At 41.0% G+C, this 22,237-nt stretch overlaps 1 protein-coding gene across 2 annotated transcripts in view; it reads right to left on the bottom strand.

Moving 5' to 3' along the window:
* LOC140479765 (potassium channel subfamily T member 2) overlaps positions 1-22,237 on the bottom strand; it is a 723,557-nt gene that overhangs the window by 592,497 nt on the left and 108,823 nt on the right. The window lies entirely within an intron of this gene.

The following is a 22,237-nucleotide window of genomic DNA, read 5'->3' as shown; positions in this document are numbered from 1 at the left end:
AGTTAACAGTTCAACAATCTTTGATGAGTCCTCCACTTATCTCGCTCTGCTGTCTGTTCTCAATAGTGCCACTGTAGATACCGTCACTGCAGCCTCTCTGATCTCCTCTGGTGCCTTGGGAACACGCCTGGGCAGGATCCACTAACACGCCAAGCTGAGACACCGTCATGAGCCAAATCTTACTCCTCCCCAGACCCTATTTAGATTCTTCCCAAGACGAGCAGTTCCAAACAAAGTGGTGCCGTGGCTTCAAGGGTTTCACAGCATATTCCGTTGCTCACTTTCCTGCCACCCACCACCATCATGCATTTTTACATGCTTGACTATATACTGTAGTTACAAGTCTGAAAAAAAACCTGAGATGGACCGCAAATTTCAGGCTGTGTACTAAGATCATGACATTTAACTGACGTGTTCTTATAAACGGTTTTGTCTTCCTAAAGTTGTTGTTCCCACTGCAATGTAAACCAACACATTTTTTAATATATGCACACCAGCTTGCAAGAAAGCACATACTTCACATTCTAATATTCCCTTCATATGTAGTGTGGAATATGAAGTTTTTCAAAGAAAACTATTAAGCTCTCTTCAGCTCTTTATCAATGGACGAAACAGTTGGATCAATATAAAATGAGCAAACTCAATTACAGTAAGGATGTTATTTACCTGAAAGGGCATGGAGAAGATTTAGAAGGATGTTAGCAGGACTGGGGGGTTTGAGTTATAAGGAGAGGCTGGAAAGGCTGGGACTTTTGCCCTGGATCATAGGAGGTTGAGGGGTGACGTTCTAGAAGTTTACAAAATCATGAGGGGTATAGATAAGGTGAAGAGTAAAGGTCTTTCCCTGGGGTAAGGGAGTTCAAAACTAAACGGCATAGGTTTAAGGTGAGAAGGGAAAGATTTAAATGGGACCTGAGAGACAACATTTTCGCATGGAGGATGTGACATATATGGAATGAACTTCAAGGGGAGATGGTAGAGGTTTGTACAGTTACAACATTTAAAATACATTTGGACAGTATATGAACAAGAAAGGTTTAGAGGGATATAGGCCAATCATAGGCAAATGGGACCAGTTGAGTTTGGCTTATCTGGTCAGCATGTACGAGTTGGACCAAAGGGTCTGTCTCTGTATGGCTGTAGGTTAACCCTTTCACACCCTCACTGGATTTGTGTCTGCAATTTCCTTCAGCCCATCATCCCTACAGCAATGTCCTACTTGCTTCCCATTCTGGACTTGGGTAGGACTCCCTGTCGTACGATGGCGATGAGAAAAAAATTATTATTATTTTCTATTTGTCTCCTTTTCTATTATGTGTAAGGTAAATTGAAAATAGATTTGGGTTGATTTATTTTATTATAACCAAACAGATCAAAACTTCTAAAAAATGGTCAAAGGTTAATGTCTTCCTACTTTGACTGCAATATCTATGATGTCATGTTTGAAACCCTATCTAGTTTTAATTGAAAAGTGGCATTCATATTTATCTGACTTGCACAGATGTCTGTGGTTAAGCAATAGAGTAAGGTATTAAGCATGCAGCCAAACAGATTTATTGCTTAAAGCACAGCTTTCACCACTCTCCAATACTTTCAAACTATTTTGTGGTCACAATGCAAAATTAATATTTCCACCGAATTCAAAACCATGTTTGTCTCACTCTGATTCAAGTAATCAATTATTTTCCTTTCAATTTTCTGCCACGACTAAGTTCTAACTGAATTCTGAGTGCTCTCGTTGTCTGCATTAAACTGGTTAAACAGGTGGTTAAGAAATAGACACAAGTTAAAAGTATTTCCATTTACATGCTGCACTGTTCTGTATGCATATTACTTTCTTAATAGAAATGTGAGATACAATCAAGATTACCAAGATCAAATATTATCTGCATCATCAGGTAATTGTGACTCCAGAGGACATGTTGTTCATAATAATGAGCGGAATAAATTTAGCATGACAATTTTCTGACAACCCCATGGACTGATTTTCAAGGTTGCTTAAGGTGACAGCAGTAAGCAGCTCATAATAAAAAGTGGATGATACTTGGAGAGAAATAAAAAAGGTCCAAGGTTTGGAATCAGAGATGAAGCAATGGCTCTGAGCACTGATTTTGATGAAAACTGTCCACAAAGATCTGACAGGCCCTGTTTCACAGATTTCACTTTCCCGAATGTGCATTTGAATCTCCTACCAAACCAAGAGGGTCTCTAGGTATCCAGTGGAATAAGCAGTCAAATGCATCAAAATATTCTCACAGACAAAATGCCAGCAAGGAAAACACCCTGATTATCCTTCACTTTTCAGAAATTTTACGCAGAGCAAAGTAATAAATTAACAAAGTAAAGAAGGACAGGGTAGACCAGAAAATGAGAAGCCAATCAGTCTAAACCGCAATGATGGTAAAATTATTAGAAAGGATTATGGGGGATCTGCACTTTAAGAGGTGGGGATTATTCAGGGAAAAACAGCATGGATTTGTTAAGGGATGGTTGTGTTTGATGCAAGAATAGAAGTAGACCACTCAGCCCAACAAGATAGGTAGAGATGAGTACTGCAGATGCTGGAGGTTAGAGTCAAGATCAGAGTGGGGCTGGAAAAGCATGACAGGTCAGACAGCATCCGAGGAGCAGGAAAATCGATGTTTCAGGCAAAAGTCCTTCATCAGGAATGAGGCTGGGAGCCTCAGGGTGGAGGGATAAATGGGAAGGGGGGTGAGGCTGGGGAGAGCTTAGCTGAGAGTGCAATAGGTGGATGGAGGAGGGTGTGAAGGTGATAGGGCGGAGAGGAGGTTTAGAGCAGATAGGTGGGAAGGAAGATAGACAGGTGAGACAGGTTATGAAGACGCTGCTGAACTGGAAGGTTGGAACTAGCGTAAGGTGGGGGGAGGGGAAATGAGGAAACTGGTGAAGTCCACATTGATGCCATGGGGTTGAAGGGTCCTGATGCGGAAGATAAGGCATTCTTCCTCCAGACGTCGGGTGGTGAGAGAGTGGCGGTGGAGGAGGTACAGGACCCACATGTCTTTGGCAGAGTGGGAGGGGAAGATGAAATGTTCAGCTGTTTGGTTGATTGGTGCAGGTGTCCTGGATATGTTCTCTAAAGCGCTCTGCGGGAACGCGTCCGGTCTCCCCAATGTAGAGGAGATTGCATTAGGAGCAACGGATACAATAGATGACATGTGTGGAAGTGCAGGTAAACCTTTGATGGAATTGGAAGGCTCCTTTGGGGCCCTGGACAGAGGTGAGGCGGAGGTGTGGGCACAGGTTTTGCAATCCTTGCGGTGGCAGGAGAAGGTGCCAGGAGGGGAGGGTAGGTTTGGCGGGGGGGGGGGGGCATGGACCTGACCAGATAGTCACGGAGAGAACAGTATTTGCGCAAAGCAGATAGGGGTGGGGAGGAAAATGTATCCCTGGTGGTGGGGTATGTTTGGAGATGGCGGAAATGTCAACGGATGATGCGATTTAAGCGGAAGATAGCTCCACTACTCAATGAGGCCAGGGCTATTCTGATCATTTTCCTCATTACTTTCCCACCTTTTGCCCTTAACCCTTTACTGATTAAAAATCCTTCCACTGGATCCTTGGATATACTTAATGACCCAGCCTCAATGGCTTTCTGCAGTAAAGAGCTCCCCAGATTCACCACCTTCAGAGAAACAAAAACTCATCTGTCTCAAATGGAAAACCCTTACCCTGAGATTATGCCGTCTGGTCCTGGTCTCACCAACAAACAGAAACAACCTCCTTGTACCTGCCCTGTTAAGATCTCTAAAAATCTTACATTTCAACAAGGTCCCCTCTCATTCTCCTAAACACCATTAATGTAGGCCCAACCTACTCCACCTCTGTTCAGAAGAAAATCCCTTCATGCATGGATCAATTTCGTGAGCCTTCTCTAGATTGCCTCCAATACCAATACATAGTTCCATCAGGAAGGGAACCAGAACTGTCCGCAGTATTCCAGCCATGGTCTCACCAGTGCCTTGTACAGTTTCAGCAACACTTGCCAATTTTAACTGACAAACCTGATAATTTTTTTTGACAAAGTAACCACGAGTGTTTATGACGGTAATGCTTTGACCTAATCTGCATGGACTTTAGCAAGGCTTTTGATATGGTGCCTCTGTCAGACTAGTCAAGAAAGTAGGAGCCACAGGATCTGAGGCAAAATGCATGCTGGGTCCAAAGTCGGTGGAGAACCAGGAAGCAGAGGGATGTTTCAAAAATTGGAAGTTGATTTCCAGTGGAGTTCTGCAGAAATCAGTTCTGAGAGCCTTGCTGTTTGCGATGCACCTTAATGATTTGGATTTAAAGTTGAAAATATGATCTAGACGTTCATAGATGATGTGAAAATTGATAGGTGGCAAATAGTGAGGATAGCTATAAATATAGGAGAGTATCAATGGACTGGCCAGGAGGACAGAGCAGTGTCAAATGGAATTCAATCAAGAACAGTGTGAGCTAATGCACATGGGGAAGGCTAATAAGGCAAAGGCTTATATTATGGATGGGAGGACCTTGGAAGCATTGACGACCAAAAGGACTGGACTGTTTATATTCACAAATCAGTGAAGACAGCAAAGCGAGTGGACAAGGTGATTCCATTATCTGGGAATATTTGCCTTGATTAACAGAGGCGTAGAATGCGAGAGAGGTGGTTGTACTGGAACTGTATAAACGTTGGTTGGGCCACAGCTGGAGTACTGTGTGCAAGTCTGGTCACTACACTCCAGGAAAGATGTGACTGCACTTCAGAGGGTGTGGAGGAGATGATTGAGAAACACACTGAATTGTGCTAAAACATTGAACGCTTTCAGAATGGGAAAACCTGCAACCACACAAACAAACAAACAGTTCTTCAGCAGTGTTAATGATTTGGTATGCTCTTAAAAAAATCTTACGCACCATTAAAATGCAGGCTGGGCAGTGGATAGGGGGAGGTTCATAGCAATAGAGAGAGCAGAAAGGAAAGCTTTTATCAGTTTCACTGATTATAAATAGTTGCTGTGTGAAGACTTATGGGCGGCACAGTGGCTCATCGGTGAACACTGCTGCCTCACAGGGCCAGGGACCCGGATTCGATTCCGCCCTCAGGTGACTATCCATGTGGAGCTTGCACATTCTCCCTGTTTGTGTGTGGGCTTCCTCTGGGTGCTCTGGTTTACTCCCATAGTCCAAAAATGGCTAAATTGCCCACAGTGTCCAGGGATGTGCAGGCGACCTGGATTAGGTATGGGATATGCAGGGTGACAGGGACAGTATGAGGGGAGGTGGGTGGGGTCTGGGTGGGATGTTTTCGGAGGGAACGATATCGATCAAGTAGCCTGCTTCCACACTACTGTAAATAAAAGACCGGTGATGACAACATTGAAATTCTACGTTTATCTGCACATGCTCAGAACCCTGAAGTTATGTCAGTTTCAGGGGATTCCCACAAAATCTGAGATATTCCAATTTATTGCAACGTGTTTATTTCATGGCTGCAACACAAGCTTCATTACATGCTGCTTTGGTTCAGTTCTGCTCTAATATTAGAACATGATTTAGGACAACAACCTATGCTCAAACAGGACCAAAATATTCCAAACATTACTGAAATAAAAATGTGGCACCAAAACACTGCAGACATTTGGCTTGATTACCAAAAACTTGATCAAAAAAAGGGAAGTTTTAAAGTATGATTTAAAGCAGGCAAGAGAAAGAAAGAGGTGAGGAATACTTGGGAGGAAATACCAGCATGAAGAGACTCTGGTAGCTAAAGGCAAAACAGCAACGAAAGAATAATTAATATCGGCAATGCTCAAGAGGCCAGAAACCGGTGAAGCAAAAAACACTTAAGAGGTAATAAAGCTGGAGGAGGTCACGAGCATAGAGAGGGTGAAGCCAAAGTAAAGCCTTGCATCAATGTTAAAACTCTGTGCTGGGAACCAAAAGGTCAGCAAGCACGGGTGAGATAGTGAGAGTTAGGACAGACAGCCAAATATCAACATGAGGAGGGTAGATGTGCAAAGGTTAGCCACCAGTGTGTTAGAATACTTACAAATTTGAGGGAATGAGAGAACAAAAATTTTGGTGGTCCACTAAAGGAAATGGCTGGAAACTCCTGGATTTATAAACTTCACGGGCATCAGGACAGTTCCCTGTCCAGGTCAGCAGTCACCACCCGGATTGATTTTGTGAAAGGCAGGCAACTAATGGGCTGCCTTTGTGTTCGATATCCAGTTCAAATGGTGGGATACACACAGGTATTGGGGGATCAGAGTGCCTGTTGGGAGAGGTGAGCACAAAACGGCAATATGAGCAGAAAAATGCTAATCACATTTACAAATGGGGAGGCAATGGCCTAGCGATATTATCACTGGACTGTTAATCCAGATACCTAAGTAATGTTCTGGAGACCTGGGTTCAAATCCTGTCATGGCAGATGATGGAACACTAATTCCAGTTATTTTTTGAATTCAAGAGTCGAATGAAGACAATGAGTCCACCGCCGATTGTCAGAAAAACCCATCAGGTTCACTGATGTCCTTCAGGAAAGGAAACTGCTATCCTTTCCTGGTCTGGCCTACATGTGACTCCAGCACCACAGCAATGACTCTTAACTGCCCTCTGGGCAACTAGGGACGGGCAATAAATGCTTGCCAGTGACAGCCTCATCCTGTGAATAAGTAAATGAAAAGAAATAAATCGGGCAGCCAAAACCGTTAGAATAAAGGCAGAATACCTCCTGATGAATGCTTTCAGCCACATAGTTCCTGCTTCCAGCCTTTGGTATTATTAATTCTGCCATGTGTAGGAGTATCCAATTCCCCGGCACCTCCTGCCTCCAAAGTGTTGCCAGTCTCCAGGCACAACAGGGGAGTGAACAGAAGCCTGCCCCTCTCCAAAAAAAAGGCCACAAAACCATTTCTTAAACATCTTGATTGCTTGCCCAGGTGACCAGTTTTTGCAATGGCAGCAACAGCCCAGCCCTGGGAAACTTGCCCGGAAGTGGGAATATGTTGGAGAGTCGTCCCAAACAAATTTTGGAAAACTTTCACGAGCGAACAACCTTCGACTGTCATCTTCAAGGAACTGGGAAGTCTCCTCAACATCTGCATTCTTCCTAATATTTAGAGGTTGGAGAAAATTTCCACTCATCCAGCATCAGATACCAGGCAGGAACTTAGAAGTCTGACAGTCAAGGGAGGCGCTGTCATGTGGATACCTGGCAAAACCCATGCGATGCTTTTGACTGTTGCCCCTTATGTGCAGTACATCATTGAAAAATAAGAAAAGGCCAAGAATAGATTTTTTGGGGACGCTATATGTTTGGGCACAGGAGCAGAAAAAGGCTTTATCACAGTTATTTTTCCAGCACCAAGTATGCGTACATGGCTTTGGTAAAAGCCATTTCATTAATGTGGTGCTGTATTATGATTTGTGAAAAGCCAAGAACTCATTGTTATGTGACTATATATCCCAGGATTCTACATTTTGGTGCTAGACTGCAATCAGGGGTTTAAACATCATTCTACCAGATGCATGGAAGACAGAGACAAAAGGGAAGAGAGAGAGTGGGAGAGAGAAGAGGAAAGAGAGAGAGAGAGAGCGTGAGAGAGAGGGAAGGGAATGTGAGCGAGAGAGAGAGAGAGAGAGAGAGAGAGAGTGTGTGAGTGTGTGAGTGTGTGAGAGAAAGAAAAAAAAGAGTATGGGGAGAAAGAGAGAGAGAGACAAAAGGAAGGGGGGGGGGGGGCGTGGGAAAGCAGGTGGAGGACTGATTGAATCATATAAAAATGAAAGGACCCCAACACCAACAAATATAAATCTCCTGCCTGTGATGAACTGAAAGGCTAATGGTATCATACAGGCGTTTGAGAAAACTGACCATATAAATAGACAGATTTTCAAAAGTCAGTAACTTTAGAAAATGCATTGATGAAAGGAAAAAGCTAGCTACATTCTTTTGTAGGCAGGGGAGAAAAGAAGTTAAATTGATTTAATAGCTGGGAGCTGAGTGAACCAACGGAAACCCAGACCAAACTTGAGAAATTCAGCAGAAATTTTCAGCCAAAGTCAAACCATTCGGTCTACTGATATGAATTTTAAGGCTGCAGACAGGAGCTAGGTCAGTCTATTGACAATTTGATAAGAAGATTGAGAAATGCAGTCAGAAAACGTAAATTGAAGGACACAGATAAAAGGCTATGAGATCAGCTTGTCTAAGTTCTGCACACTCTGAAGGGGGAGTGGACACTCTCATAACAGATAAAAACGAGAATGGACTGGAAAAGTAATTGATGACTCGAATGATTAGCTTTCAATAGAGTCAAGAGAAACACAGCGGGAATACTGTAGTGAAAAAGTAACAGAAGAAAGCATAGCAGGAAAAGATGCACAACAGCTGGAGATGATGCAGAGTTGAAAAACAGAGGAAATGTCCCACATGTGGTTCACATGGAGAGCTTGCAGAAATCCAAATTGCTGGAAAAAGTTGTGCAGAACAAAAAGAATGGTAAATGAATTATCACGGATGCACAAGTTAAAAAACAAAGCATGTATATCCTAAAGATGACAATGGGTTTGGGCACTCACAGACAGTGGTACCAAACAAATGCATTAAATGTTTGTGCTACAATTACCAGCGAAAGAAAATTCAAATGCTCATTCAGATCAGAAAGAGAGCAAAAACAAAAGCTTACAATGATGATTGATATTGGAGCACAGCACACCAGAAGATCTTTCCTGAAAATGTCAAAGCAAATGAGAATCTAAGGAATGGCATTCTGAAACTGAACAACGTCACACTAATGGCATATGACAAAACAGATTCAACAGCTAAGAATAACCAAAATCAGACACACACATAAGGAAAGGAATGTCAACCGTGTTCTCCAATGGAATAGATGATCCTACTATCCTCGGGCTGAGCAGCTGGAAAGAGCCACAGTTTCTCGAATTTAAAAAAAGGGAGATGCTGTGGGTGGAATGGAGAGTGGAGAGGGTGGAGGATTAGGGTACTGAGCTCACTGATAAGGCATGATAATAATGAATGGCAGAGCAGGTTCGAGGGGCCCAATGGCCTGCTCCTGTTCCTTTCTTAATTGGTTCGATGTTTCTAAGTGACGGCGGCATAATGCTGCGTGCTGAAGGTAATACACCCAAGAAAAAATACCCCCAGATCAGAAGCAAGGGAGCTCTGGCATGAAGATATTCAGAAGTGTTTTGCTGAGATAGCTGAATGCTTTGAAGAATGAAAATCAGATCACAACTGATCCAACGATGAAACCAGTCATTCATTCATCCCCCACATAAAGTATCAACAGAACTCAAAGGAAATCTTAAAAGCAAGCCTGAGGAGATGGGAAAGGTTATCACCAAAATCACAGTGCTAAAGTTCTATTATATTGAAAGGGAGGCCAAATGCACAGGTAAGAACTTGCCTGGATCCCAAAAATTTTAAATCAAGCAATACAAAACCATTATTATTCCATTCCTACACTGGAAGAGATCACACCTTAACTGATTCAGGTAACATTCAGGGTGGCATGGTGGCTCAGTGGTTAGCACTGCTGCCTCACAGCACCAGGGACCCAGGTTTGATTCTGGCCTCAGGCGACTTTCTGTTTGGAGTTTGCACATTCTCCCCGGATCTGCATGGGTTTCCTCCCACAACCCAAAGATGTGCAGGTTAAGTGAATTGGCCATGCTAAATTGCCCATAGTGCTAGGTGCATTAGTCAAGGATAAATGTAGGGGAATGGATCTGGGTGGGTTACTCTTCAGAGGGTCGGTGTGGACTTGATGGGCCGAAGGGCCTGTGTCCACATTGTAGGGAATCTAATCTTAAAAACTTTCAGTAAGACCTGAAGCTAGAACTGACCATTGGAAAATGAAGGTTGACTAGGAAAATTCAATGTTGACAATGTTCATCATCCTGTTTGCAGTATGAGTTCCCATATCTACATTTTGGTATTAAAGTGAGTGAGAAAGTGGTCCAGCAAAAAGCAGATGAGGTACAAAGGCCAATGACATCCAGATCTGCGTAGGATCAGGAACTTAAATGAGAAACAATTGACCATCATGCACAGGGAAAAAAACTAGAAATGCTAAGTTTAAGTTGCGCGCATGCTCAAAATGACAATGCCAGTTTATTGGAGTGTTGTATACACTTGACAGTCCTCAAAAGAACACAGCCATCCCAGAGATGGAACCTCCAGAAGACAAAAAAATAGCTGAGGAGTTTCCTTGGCTTGATGCATGACCTGAATTCTGTCATATCTCATTTGTCAGCAAAAGAGCAAACCTACAAGAACGGATGAAAGATGATGCTGAGTACTGGTGGTCAGTCACACAAGAGAACTTTCAACAAAAAGGTATTCTCTGCAAGGAGACAAGCCTGACATGCTACAGCAGCAAGAAACTGGTCATCCTCCAAGTACTTGATTGTGTGGACATGAGAAGAGGTGGCACAGAGCACGAGATTTAGCAAGTCACTAGCGACAGTAACGTCGCGACGAATTGTTGGTGATTGACTTTATAGTTGAGAACTTGAAAGTGCATTGGAAAGTGACTTAAGGGAGAATGATTTTCCAGGAAAGATAAGAAGGGAGTCGAAGTACTGATTGAGTCGAGAAAACAACAAGGAAATATAAAACAGGAGAATGGATAAGAATAAGTAGGAATGTTAACATAAAGGAAGAGATTTAGGGAAGAGAAGGAGTAGCAGCAAACTCAGAAGAGAGACAAGAAGCATTGGGTTGAAGATCAAAATCCCCAAGGATGAGAAATCATTCAGTGCAGAAGCCAAGGGGGAAAGCAGAAAAGATGTCTCAGCAAGAAGTAAGTGGGCAGAACAGATCAGGAAGTTAAATAAAAATTATGAGGAGATTAACAAGGAGCAGGTTTGTCAGAGCAGGGGAGGTTGCCAGAGGAGCATGAATTCAGACCAAGGTGAAAGGTAGTGGCTGTACCACCACCACGATGGTTTGGTTACGGCAACTATATCCAAGCAGAGAGGACTTGCTAAGAGGAAAGGTATCATCCTGAACCACAACTCCATCAAAGTCACAGTGTCACCATGATAATCCACAATAAGCTCATAGGTGTCATGGCCATTCTCTCTAAATGAGCATTCTGATAGGAGATTTCGAAATGATAGAGATATGCAGAAAGAGTGAGAGTAAAAGAGAGGAAAAGAGAGAAATTTAAAAACAAAATGGTTTGATTAACGATGTGTAACTAACAGTCTATTTAATTATAACAGGCCCCATGATGTTTCTTAATTGGAATACAATCAGTCAAACAATTGAATGTTTTCTCCTGTCGTGAAGCAATCTGAAGTCCAAATGTAAAATATGTGCACAACTTTATTGCCTTATGCAACAAGAATGATGTTTAGTGTCAGGGATTCTCTAAGAATGCCAGTTTTAAACTGCTTGAACAGAAAAATAATGTGATTACGAGATGGATTTCATAGTTTCTGTGCTTTTGGATGTTGCAGTGTGTCGCACACAAATTTGTAAACAAATTTGTCATCAAACACATATGCTATTAAAATGACCTCTAAGATGTGATGAATTTGTTTTGCATTCTTCTGCATGGGTTGTGATTCCACTCCCACTGACCCAATGGCTGGCAGTTACAAACATCCTCTTCCAAAATGTGCTCTGCTAATATGTTAATGGTTCATTCTCCTTAATCATCCTGGTGAGTTTGAATTCACGTAAAACAGGTTTACTTCCACATAATTAAAATCAGATCCCATTTCTTGAACTGTCTTTCCTGTTTTCTTTCCTACCGAGGTGATTTTCATTTTAAAAACATCATTCAAAGCAACATGATCTCAACAAAGATCCAGTCATTGCAGTGTGTACCTAATGTTAAAGGCCTCCAGCAACACTCAAACTCAATGATATCAAGTTATTAAACTAAGTCTATCCAATACAACGTACAGCATCCCAAGAAATTGAAGTGGATTTATGGTTAGAGTCAAATAAATGAAGAGATAAAAGTAAAGATAGATGAAAGAAATTGTGTGTCGAGTGTAAAAGCAGCAGCATTGGTCAATGAACCATTACAGACAAGAGCCATAGCCAAATGCACAATACTTGAGTCAGTCAAACCAGTGAAGCTGGAATTCAAATAACAACAAAAAAAATTGGAGAGAAAGCATGCCTACCAGCTTCTAGTTCAGTGTCCTTTTAATTCCTTCAAAGGGCCCAGATGAAGCATAAATTTACTCCTGATTTTGGGTCTGCTCCCAATGGTGGGCCATTATAGCCATTCAATGTTAATAAATCTCAACTAAAAATGTGGATAAAAGAGCCAAGATCTGGATAAAGCACTGCACACTTCAGTATATGCTCCCAGAGGAAATGTGTTATTGACACAGGGCCTGCTTGTAACAAAGATGTAGGAAGAAATTGATCTCAGGTTTATTATAGCAGGATAACCAAAGTCCAGTGAAATCTATGCAAAGAAATGTCTGATTACATGACAGTGTACAGTCAAAACTGATTTATTGCAAGTTCTACTAAGATGTGAATTAACTTCTAATTAAATAGAGGAGCAGGATGTGATTTTGCATGAGAGAAGAAAAAGAATGGAAACAATTAAATTTTCTTTCTCCTAAAGCTGTATGTTTTTATATAGAATTAAGTATAAGGCACATCTTGTTTCGATATATGGAATTGCAATGTGCATGGGGTCAGTCGATATTCATAAAATATGATATTGGTAGAATCACACAGTGTGAAAGGAGGTCATTCAGCCCATCAAGTCCACGTCATCCCACCCAGACCCCATCCCCCCCACTGCATTTCCCACGGTAAACCCACCTAGCCTGAACAGCCCTGGACATTATGGGCAATTTAGCATGCTCAATCCACCTATCCTGCACATTTTGGGAGGAAATTGGAGCACCCAAGAAAACCTGAACAGACACAGGGAGAATTTGCAAACTCCACGCTGATAGTCACCCAAAAGGTGGAATCAAACTTGGGTCCCCCCTAGCGCTGTGAGGCAGCAGTGCTAACCACAAAGCCACCGTGTCACCCCTAAGATACTGGATTGCTACAGGAGTTACCTGACCTTTGTCAGATTTACAGGATGGTAATAGCATGTTTTCTTTTAAATCAAAGGTTCTTTATTGGAATACACAAAAACTTCAGTAACAAGATCGACAAACTAATGTCAAAATAGAAATAAATAGTTTTGATCATATGACCACACAAACGCAAGGCTGTCAAATGACCAAGGTTGGGGGAAAAAAAATCTGAAAAAGGCAGGCAGAATGGAATAGAAGTAGTCCTCACCCTAAAACATGACATGTACACAATAGTAAGAAAGGCTTCTGGCTCAATACAGCAGCAAGTCAAAAATCAGTCTGGGTGAAAATGAGGAATATTATAGGGACAACAAAAAATGGTTGGTGTAATGTATTGGAATTTATGGAATACTTCCATGGCAGCTTCCTGGAGCAACACACTGTGGAACCAATCCAGGACAAAAGTATTGCTGATGTGTATGGTGTAATGAGTCAGAGTTAATTAGTAATTTTAATTCTATGTCAGGTTTGAAAGCAATATATTTGAGGCAAAAACAAGAATCTTGAACTTAATGTCAGTTGCTTTGGTATGAGGGGAGAATTATTGAATGTTGACCGGGTAAATATACCGAAAGGTATGGCTTTAAAGATTCAATAAAATTTTACTGTCTTTGAAAACTTTAAGGGCAGTATCACATCAAAAGAAAGGACATAGAATATGAAGCATAACAATAAGCCTGAAAGTTGGGAGATTTTTAGAAACAGCAAAGAGCAAACAAAACATTGACGAAAATAATGAAAACAGGACATGAGAATAAACTAACCAGGAATATTAAAACAACAGATTTTAAGCTTTAACAAATATGTAAGGAGATTAGCTAAAGAATGTGCTGGCTGAGTTAAGGCAGAGGTAGGAGAAAATAATGCGGGAATTGTAAATAATATAAGAGAGGAAAAAACAATATTTCACCTGTCTTCACAGCAGAAGACACCAAATTCCATGCCAGAATCAGAGGGTAACCATGGGGAATATAAGATTAATAATCTTAATATAACTAATATTGGCAGAAGGTTAAAGGGACCAAATGCCAAAGAATGTTTAGAACCTGATGATCTGCATCTTTGGATCCAAACGAGTTATCTAGCGAGATGGTGTGTTCACTGGCTAGGATTTTCTAAAAATTCCCTAGATCCAAAAATGCTACCAACTGATTGAAAGTTAACTAATGACACAGTTATCATAATGTCATGCCACTTTTCAAAAAAAGGAGCGAGATTAAAAAAAAGTGAGTTATATGTTAGCCTGATATCAGTCATTTGGAAAATGGAACATGTTATTAATGAAGTCTGACCTATACATTAAAATAAAACATGATCAGACTGATCCAATGTAGCTTCACGAATGGGAAATCATGTTTGTCAAATTTATGAGCATTTTATTGAGAATTAAATTAACAGTGCAGATAAAAAGTGAGCCAATAGATGCAGTATATTTCGATGTCCAAAAGGCATTAAAGAAAGCAGCACACATTATAAGAGCTCTGAAGTGTAAGATATTGTCACAGAGGGAGGATTCAGACTGGAAGCTGAGATTAGGGATAAATGGAAAAATTTCAAGTCACCAGGCTAAAGCTAATAAGTATCTCAAGGATCTATGCTGGCTGCGAGCGTAAGCTATGAGCATGCCAAAAAAGCTATCAAGAGTTACAGACCGTTTTGAGAGTGGGTAGCAAATGGCAAATGGCCTACAATATGAGGAAATGTGGATTTATTCAATTTGGAAATGAGAAGAGGCAAACAGAATATTTTTAAAAGTCATGGAAGTTTTAAATGCTCATGTTCAGAGCTGAGTGTACTCAAACAAAGGAACACAAAGTTAGTTTGCAAGAATATTCATCAACAAGTCAAAAGGACATTTAGTAAGAAGGTACATCTCTGCCATACTATTTGAACTTAATCACAGAATCCCTACAAGCCCACACCGACCCTCAGAAGAGTAACCCACCCAGACTCATTCCCCTACCCTATCACTCTACATTCATTTCCTAACTAATGCACCTAACTACTTATCCCTGAACCCTACGGGTAATTCAGCATGGCAAATTCACCTAACCCACACATCTTTGGACTGTGGGAGGAAACCCAAGCAGCAGTGCTAGCCACTGAAGCACCATGCTGCATAACGACAGTAATGTTACTGCAGTTACAGAGATTCAGTCAAAGAATTGTCATGCTGAAAGCAGAATTAATTTTATTCAGAGCTACCATCTCACTAGGCAGGCTTCAGGCCAATCCACATTCAACAACGTGCTCATAAAACTCTGCTCACATTTTAACAGCTGGGCCAAATTCTGCCATAGCTATGACAAATCACAATGTTCTAAAACAATAAACAACATTCACAATAAAAAAACACATAACATTCTTCAAAAGTCATCAAAAAATCCTATAATTTTAAAGAACTATTTAAGACAAACATCCACAATCAAACTTTGGAACAGGAGCAGGCATTTTGGACCTAGAGACATTGTCCACCGTTCAATATGATCATGGCTTATTTTTAACCACAGCAATACCTTCTCACATGATCCTCATTTCCCCTTATATTCAAAAATCTATTGACTTCTGTCAAGGATTAAGCAGTGCTCTTGAGTAGATACACATATTTCAGTCAATAGATTTCTCATAAGCCCAGTTTTAAAAGGCTAATTCTTTACTAAAGGGGAAATATCCTTCCAACATCAAACCTGTCAAACATTTTACATTTTCACAGCAATCACCTCTTATTCTGACCTAAAGGGAATATAGGCATAAATTGCTCAATCGTTCCTCACAGAACAACTCTATCATCTATGGAAGCAGTTAAGTGAACTCTGGTTGCACTCGCTCAAAAGGTGTATCCTTTCTTAGGTAAAGTGATCACAAGTACATCAATAGGGCTGAAATTAATGACTATGGCCATTTGGAGGAGCCCTGCCTGACTGAAAGTTTGATCAGACACTGCAGCGCCTGCTGTGGGGAATTCCCAGCTCTCTCGAGACAACAATCCTGCCTGCAAGAACTTGCTGGTCAATCAGTCAGAGGTTAGCAGCACTTCAGTCCCAACAACATTCAGTGCTGGTGCTCCAAGAGGCCCAGAGCAAGGAGAATACATGGGAGGCCCCAGTGATCAGGCAAGTGAATGGGCCTTGGTTTTAGTTAGGCTCCAAGGAATGGAAGGCATTTCATGTTGAGGGGTGGTTGATTCTTAACAGCAGGGCACTGCATGAGTTTGATGGTGTTCAAAAGGATGAGCGCAGCAACGCACAACTAGCTAACCCACATTTCCCACTACAACTGATGTAGTCCTGTATGTCCACACTACACTTGAGCAAAGACCATAAGGTCAGTGGTAAAATGAACTGTTGGTACGTTTCACCAAATGATCAATTTATCTCATGAAACTAAGTAAAACAATCATGGAATATTTTAACAACCAGGTAGCACAAGATCTTTCCTAAAAGTGAATTTTCCCAATCAAGCATCAAAATGATAAATTCTAAATTAAGTACTGACAGAAAGATTGTTAATCAACAAGCACAAATAAAATAAAAAAGATGGCAACTTCTGTTGCTTTACATTAAATTTATATGACATGAACATTTAAGAAAGATTTGGGTGCTTCTTTCAGCAAGTATATTATACCAAAAAAAACTTCTGTTAAGAAAAACACAAATTTAGTCTGGTTAGTGTTAAGTGGATAAAACTTCCTGAAAAGGTTCAAGCTTTTACATTGCATCATTGTTCTAGCATCTGATAAAAATACTGAAATGCATCTGAACATTAGAGAAGAAACAAAGTACCCTAAACATCACTCAAATACTGATAACATTAATTTCCAAGATGTAAAACATTGAAAGAAATTTGCTTTCCTGGTGAACATTAATACAATTTACTGTCACTGTTAATATAAAATTGAGCACAATATTTTCCTACTACTGAGATGTCGATGGTCAGTCAGATATGCTCTTGCACATGATGCTAATTGTATACTTTACCTGTGTATTGCGTCAGCTGCTATCAAATCGTGGCCCTGAAATTGTACAAAGGTAGAACCACAATGAATAAGATTCTGAGCTTCGGTGGCACTTTTCTGACCAGCACTCTCCCGAGATGAGTCTACCATGTTCAGAGCCATTTCACACTATTTACTTCAGTCTGACAAACATAAAACAGTGCATGTTCCAATCATCTGTAGGTAGATAATACAAGTGTCTGCTCTTTGCTCATGTTTTTCTACATCTTCACTGGCTGCTTTAATAGTCGCTGGTGCAGAATTTTACAGGCATTTTCAGCTGAAAGCAGGGAAACAAATGATCTAACTAACTTGATTATGATCCAGCTCTGCACAATAATTACTATCAAGCAACCTGTCGTACAGAGTTTGTAGTTCTGCAGTTTCCTTGTCAAAAAGACTGCTCAAGCTTAACAGAACTTCCAGTGATCACCGTATGCTTCTCTTATCAACAATCCACATATTTTTACCAAGAGGAGTGGCAAAACTAAGTGAATCACTGTTGTTAAAAAAAAAGAGAAAAGATCACAATACCAGTTGCTTAAATGCAGTGCAAGAGCCATTTGTTTTCTTCCCATGTGGAACAGATACGAAAAGAAAGACTCTGTTCTGCAGCATTAGGAATTAGGAAATTAAATAACATCTATAAATTGGCAAGAGAAAGGAACATGCCAGCTTATAACATATATAAATGATTGGACAAAACAATAAAATGGAAAACAACGTGTGCAGAAAATTGCACAGCGCATGCAAAATTAACTATTCCCAGCCAAGACAGCAACAGCCTGCAAAGGGTCAAACCCATTAGTCTTCCATATTTGAAGTACATATGATGAAGTTACATTGTTCTCTCTTCAACGAGTTACTCTCACTACAAAAAATGTAGCAATCACTTGTTCATTGTTCATCCTGAATGCTACAGACACTATTATCGAACTGGTAGATTTAAACCTTGTAGGAATATCAATAGGGACTAAATTATATATCTATTATTTCTTATGTGGACTGCAACAATAGATGGACATTTTGGAGGAAAGACAGAAAAACACAATATAGGGTGGATTCTCTTCATCCCATCATTTAATGACAATGGCACAACAGTATTTGGAATTGTTGATTCATCAATATCAGTTAAATTATGTTTCATTTCCAATGAATAGTTTATACAATTGAAGTCATCACTTCAACTGCTATGCATCCAAAGAGGTTATGGGATTTTATTCTTTATCCCCCATCTAAGAAAGTTCCATTGAAAAAAATCTAACTTCCGGTCTCCCAGAGTATGCCTTTACCTGGTCAATACCTGAGGCATTAGTTTGTTGTATTTGGTTTTGGGATACCAACCACAGGAGGGTGCTGTTGGGGTAGTTCACTGCCACAAGTTAAGTCTGAACAAGAGGGGCTCATATCATAAATACAGATTCATAGAGATGAACAGCATGGAAATAGACTCTCCAGTCCAACTTGTCCATGCCGACCAGATATCCTAAACTAATCTAGTCCCATTTGCCAGCACTTGGCCAACATGTATCTGTTGCACCCAATGGGGTCTCCTCTACAGCGGAGAGACAGGACGCCAACTTGTGGATCGTTTCAGAGAACATCTCCGGGACACCCGCGCCAACCTACCCCACCGCCCCGTGGCCGAACATTTTAACTCCCCCTCTCACTCCACCAAGGATGTGCAGGTCCTATGCCTCTTCCATCGCCAAACCCTAACTACCCAACACCTGGAAGAAGAACACTTCATCGTCCGTCTTAGGACCCTGCAACCGCACAGGATCAATGTGGATTTCACCAGTTTCCTTATTTCATTTCCTCCAACCTTAACCCAGTCCCAAGCCTCCAACTTGGCAACACCCACTTGCCCTGTCCATCTTCCTTCCCACCTATCCGCTCCACCCTCTCACCTTCATCTACCTATCACATTCCCAGCTACCTTCCCCCCAGCCCCAACACCCTCCCATTTATCTCTCAGCACCCCTGCCCACAAGTCTCATTCCTGACGAAGGGCTTAGGTCCAAAATATTGATTCTCCTGCTCCTCGTATGCTGCCTGACCTGCTATGCTTTTTCAACACCACACTCTCGACCTTTGCACAAATCCCTCCAAACCTTTCCTATTCATATACCCATCCAGATGCCTTTTAAATGTTGCAATTGTACCAGCATCCACCACTTCCTCTGGCAGCTCATTCCATACACGCACCACCCTCTGTGTGAGAAGGTTGCTTCTTAGGAGCTTTTTAAATCTTTCTCCTCTCGTCCTAAACCTATGCCCTCTAGTTCTGGACTTCCCCAAGCCAGGAATAGGACCTTGTCTATTCACACTATCCACACCCCTCAGCCTCTCACACTTCAAGGGAAATAGCCCCACCCTATTCAGCCTCTCCCTCTAGCTCAAACCCTACAACCCTGGCAACATCCTTGTCAATCTTATCTGAACTCTTTCAAGTTTCACCACATCCTTCCGATACTCAATGCTCTGACCAATAGAGGAAAGCATACCAAACACCTTTTTCACTATTGTATCTATCTGCAACTCCGCTTTCAAGAAACTATGAATTTGTACTCTAAGGTCTCTTTGTTCAGCACCGCTCCCTCGGACCTTACTATTAAATGTATATGTCCTGTCCTGGTTTCCCTTCCAAAATGTAGCACCTCACATTTATCAAAATTAAACTCCATCTGTACTCCATGTGCCACTCCTTGACTGATTGTTCTATCTGATTAAGAAGCCATTGTACTCTGAGGTAACTTTCTTTGCTGTCTACCACACTTCCAATCTTGGTGTCATCTGCAACTTGCTAAGTATAACTTCTATGTTCACACCTGCTGAAAGTTTGTTGAATGAGATAATTTCAGGCAATATTTACATTGATTAGACAGATATTGTTATGAAGGCTATTGGGAGACCTTGAATATAGTTCTTCACTGAACAAAATCCTAATAAGCTTTACCTATCTCCTGCTAAGCCAGTATATGATCAGATCAGCCGGAGTTAATGTAGTCTTGAACATTAACCATTTCAAAAACATGAACTTGTTCAACACCCTACCTCCCAAGCTTATCTCCTCATAATTAACATTCATATATAATTACAATATGTCACTCCCTGTCTCTGCAGCCTCTCCCTGACTAGTCTCTGACTTCATAACTTCAGGTGGTCTGGAGGTTTCAAAATTTCTGGATGCTCCCTTATCAGACTTGGATGAGCATTAGGTCTTAGACTTGAGGACTTTTAACCTTGAGTCTGTTTCGTCACTGTATGTCTTTCTCTGCTGGAGGATCCCTTAACTCTTGGGATGTCTTTTGCAGTGGACAATGTTCCTCCTAAAACAGACAGTTGATTCATTATGTTACCTGGTGAAGGAACAGTGTTCCCAAAGTTTGTGGTTTCAAATAAACCTGTTGGACTATACCCTTGGGTCATGTGACTTCTGACCTTATCTAGAAGATGCAATCACTGTAATTCCTTTCACAATCAAGCTCTTCCCTGCTGATTCAAGAAGTTGACCCATATTATCATGTGAAGGACCTTTAATCTCATTGTTGTGCTATCTGAGATATGGACCTTTCTCTTTATAAGTGGCCACCACCAATAATTCTGACCTCTTCTGCCCTCACAATCTACAGTGGATGTGGTGATGGGCGGTCTTGCCTTCAGCAGGCTATTCAAATCTGAGGAGGTGATACTATGTAGACTTCTGTACCATGAGAAATAAACCTGCATCACATGGTACTGAAAGGTTTGTTTGATATTTATTACAACTCCTGATATTAACAGGTATTACAATCACAGGCACTTGCTTTGCTCGAGCTAAGCAATTCAGTCAGACTGCAGCATCCATCCATAAGTGTGTCATGCTGCAAGTGGGCCCAGTAAGATGGAGACTGAGACCTTTATATTATCAAATCACATGCTATGATATGGTGATGATATCATGACCACATCCCTTAAAAGGTATATTGCACACTAGTTGTGAGACATAACAAAATCCTTTCATAGAAGGTTGCTGCCCTCAGGAAATAGTTTCTTTTTTGCAGAATTTGCAGCCAAGTCATTCCTTCCTCACAATACCCTGGATTGCTGTGCCAGGTTATTTCTCCTTGACCATGCCCTGAATTGCTGGACATTGGTTGTGGCATCTCAGTGTTGGCTCCCATTGAGTAGTATGAAGTCCAGCTGAGATCTGGTGAAATAAGTACTGTATTTTCAATCTACTGAGTCATTAGTGCTGAAGGATGTGAACTCTTGCCTTCATCTTGCCGATTAGATTGCCAGTCTTCATTTCCCCCACCCCCCCCTTGGTGATGGTGGTCCCAACATATTCACATCCTGAGACATGCGATCTGTGGATTGATGCTGGCCTAAATCTGCCATTGGGATGGATAATTTCTCCTGAAAGATGGAGAACTGAACTATTTCATCACAGCTTGCCTCATTGCATCACCTGACATCAATTTTGAATCCCCTGTTACAAACAGCTCACCAGACTATGTTGGTGCCTGGTCAATTTCAGATAAAAATTATACTGCTCATTTGTTTGCTCCTTGTCAGCATCTTCTCTCCAAATTTGCTAGTTTCTGTCATCTGAAGCTTCCTGCTATCTGCTGTTTGACCTATTCTGTGTATTGACTTGTCATAAGTTTAACTTATCTCTCCTGAAATTGATTTTTGGCTTGTACTGTAAGTAAACCTTACACAGCAATGATTTACACTAGAATCTCTTTGAATATATGAGCATTTTTCCTCCAATCACAATACAAACTCTCAGACAAATGCTTTACTTTGAATCAAAAGACCCAAAATGCACCAGATATTAAACAGAGATTTAGACAAAACTCATGAGATATTTGCGTTTGCTCCTCTTCTGATTTGGGCGTAAACTGGTTCTGGCAACTGAGTATATATGGAAATAAGTAGATCTATTTCATTTTTAAAAACCCCATATTCAACATGGCAAATATAAATTAATGCAATGATATTTCAGCTGAAAATATTTATTCTGTTCTGTTACAGCTGCATAATGAATGATATGGTGGCCCAACCAAGTCCATCTCACAAATGTGTCATTAAGTTCTTGTGTTACAGAACTGAATATGAATTTTGCATGGAATTAAGTAGTGTTATTGCTGCTTACTGCAGCACAAGGAC

Source organism: Chiloscyllium punctatum, chromosome 7 (genome assembly GCF_047496795.1).
Source record: "Chiloscyllium punctatum isolate Juve2018m chromosome 7, sChiPun1.3, whole genome shotgun sequence".
NCBI lineage: Eukaryota > Metazoa > Chordata > Chondrichthyes > Orectolobiformes > Hemiscylliidae > Chiloscyllium > Chiloscyllium punctatum.
This window is presented reverse-complemented; position numbering and strand designations above follow the sequence as displayed.